This window comes from Meleagris gallopavo, chromosome Z (genome assembly GCF_000146605.3).
Source record: "Meleagris gallopavo isolate NT-WF06-2002-E0010 breed Aviagen turkey brand Nicholas breeding stock chromosome Z, Turkey_5.1, whole genome shotgun sequence".
Classification (NCBI taxonomy): domain Eukaryota; kingdom Metazoa; phylum Chordata; class Aves; order Galliformes; family Phasianidae; genus Meleagris; species Meleagris gallopavo.
In genome coordinates, this window is record NC_015041.2 from 29,438,263 (window position 1) to 29,441,285 (window position 3,023).

General features: G+C 35.0%; 1 protein-coding gene across 1 annotated transcript in view; it reads left to right on the forward strand.

Moving 5' to 3' along the window:
* The window catches only part of CCDC171 (coiled-coil domain containing 171), a 147,593-nt gene that overhangs the window by 132,451 nt on the left and 12,119 nt on the right, over positions 1-3,023 (forward strand).

Consider the following 3,023-nt stretch of genomic DNA (forward strand, 5'->3'; position numbering starts at 1 on the left):
TCCTTGAGGTCCCTTCCAACCCTGGCCATTCTGTGATTCTGTGATACTATGATGTCATTACATTGTTTGATATTGTCTGCAGTGTATACTGTTGTAACGCAGATAAGCCCATTAGGAAACACAGCTGTTAAACTGCTGATGATCATGTGGGTTGCAAAAAAGAAATCATGAAGTGAATGCTATCAGAGATTTGGAATTATCTGGGGCCTTACTTTTTTTGTGTGTGCTTGTTTTAATTTAAAAACTAGCAAGTGAGCCTATGCAATAGGATTTAATAAAGCAATAGATTATAGGCACAAATATCTTAGTTGCAGGAATCAAAGTATCAAAACTTTTTATATTAATTACACTTAAACAAACAAACAAACAAAATCTTCAAGGGCTGAATATTTGCTTAGTCTTTTTCAATTACCTGCTTGTTATTCTATCTTTATAGAACATCTCTGTACTCATTTGTTATTTTTACTGATAGCTTACACAACAAAACAATGCTCTATATTAGCATTTTGTATTGGAATTAAGGGAGACTTTTATGCCCAGGTTCTGCATTTCCTGGGCCTTGTAGTTAAAGACCTGGAAAAGGAAGGGTTATCTACAACTTGAGTGAGTTTATTATGGCTTAGTGATTTGCTGATTGATTTCATTTGCTGTCAGTTAAGGCTCTCTTAATGTCAGTTTTCTTTGCATAATGCCTTGAAATAAAGACTGATGAAGTTTTTCAGATTGATGCTGCTTACATAAACTGACCCTGATTTGCCCTTCTGCATGACAATATAAGTGACAGCAGTTAGAGGAAAATATAGCAATGAATATGCAACTTAAGGATTAAGTAAAACACAGTAAACCTTTCAGAATATAAACCAGGCATTAAAAAGTGGCTGTTCTGATAGTTTCATAGTTGTCCATTATTTAAGAAATAGGTTAGGGTAACAACCCAAGTGGTATACTACTGAAGTGAAACTCAGAGGATGGGTTTTGAAAAGATTAGAAATTAAATTTTTCCCTCAAATGTGACCAATTTGCCACAGATTTGTTGCCTATATACAAAGAACTTTGTGTATGTGCACACATGTGTGTGTATTGGTAAATTGTAGCTTATAAATTCACATATCTTTTTAGCTAAAAGTTTTCTCATTTACACAGTTATCTTTCAGAAATTATAATGAAGTGCTCAGAAACTGTTATCTTGATTTTTCAGTTACTGAATTCTTTGATGGTCTAGTGATAAATACTGTTAGAATCCTAAGGTCAAAAGTTCTGACACCTTTATTAGACTGTGAAAATCAAAAAATTTTAGAACTGATCATTTCTATTTCTCTGTGTATTCCAGGATAAACAAGCTTAAAAAAGACTTGCTCAATGCAGTGTCCAATTTTATTGTCATCTTCTTTAACTTTTCCTTTGTTATGGTTTCTTCCTGTTAGATGCAAAACAGTGTTAGCGTAGGAACTGCTAAATTAATGAAAAGAGGAGTGTGGAACTGTTTTGCAAATCTGAATCATAAGGATACACAGTCTGCACGTTGGCATGCTTACCTGCAAAGGATTGAATATCTTCTGGCTTCTGAAAAAATAATGTAATTGGAAAGATCATTGTTAAGTTATTATCCTGGAACCTTGATAGAACTCATATGTAGATTCCTTTGAATGGATTCCACATCATAATCTAATTTGTCAAAATTACAGTTTCCATCTGTAAAACCGTTCTCAATGCCCACTTACTGCTTGAAGATTATAATTTAGTTCTGACTTCTTTCTGTTCAGAGACAGATTGTGTGATCTGCTCCAGGCACTCATTTGTACATTCTCCCCTTCCTGATCGTAACATAGTTGACAAATACTAAAGGCAGGGATAAGAGGGCAAGACATCATGCCCTCTTGACTTCCTGTAGTGCCAGTTTCTCCATCTAGCTTCCCATTCTGAAAGGAATCCCTTTTAAAAATGAATTTAATGTTGAGAAAGATTACAAGTTGAAGCTTACGTTCTGAAATTTTTACAACTGCTTGCAGTGACTACAAGACTGGATTTTGAGCAGTGTGTCTCCTACATGTCAAAATGTGATGTTTGTCTGTACCTTGGCAAAGGTCACTACTCTAGATGCTTGATTTGTTCTGCATTTATTCCGTGTGAGACTTGCAGATTTTACTCCTTTGGGAAATGGACTGTGGGACTGAGTAAACATTTAACGCCTGGAGGGCACACAGACTGGCAGTAAATCTGGTTGTCCCAGCTTATAAACAGGTTAAAGAGGGGGAAGTTAACAAAGGAAAGACTACAAGAAACAGGACTAAAATGTCTCCAAAATCTCTCCCACTCTCCAACATCTTAGCTCAAGTACCTCTTGAAACAAAGGTCATACTTTTCTGTTCAGTGGCCTTCAATGTTTCTTTCTTGTATTTATTGTTTCATTGCCTTTTGAATCCATGTGAAGTTAACTATTCACATTACTTGTAGAAGGAACTTCCAAAGCTTAACTACATGCTTTCTGAAAAGTTATTTTCAGTGCTTGTTTTGAAAATTGTTTCTCTTATTTCATTTAATGTTCTCTCATTTTTGTATTAAAAGAAAGTGGATAATTATTCCTCATTCACCTCCTTTATGCTACTTGTGCTTTGACATCATCTGTCATATCTCCCACTACACTTTCTGACATTTTTTTCTCAGGTTAGTTTCACAATTCTCAGATTACAAGAAGAACATGAGAAGTCTTCTATAGTTTCTAGAGTTAGTAAACGGTGGAAGGGATTTTTTCTATGCTACCATTATCGATAGGAACAGTCACTCATAAATGATCTGTACTGGTCCAGCTATGAAAATGAACAAATAATTAGTCTGCTTCTTGAAATAGTTGATGTCAGACGTTGTTCAGAAAATGTTTTCCTCTAGAGTATTTACAAGTTAGTATAACCTGACATATGTGGATTAGAAGTAGTCCCTCTGGTTTGTCTTCATTCAAGTTGCCGCAAAAACACATGATGTTGTGGTTCCTGCAGCCATTAGCAAATCTGGTAAAAAAAAAAAAA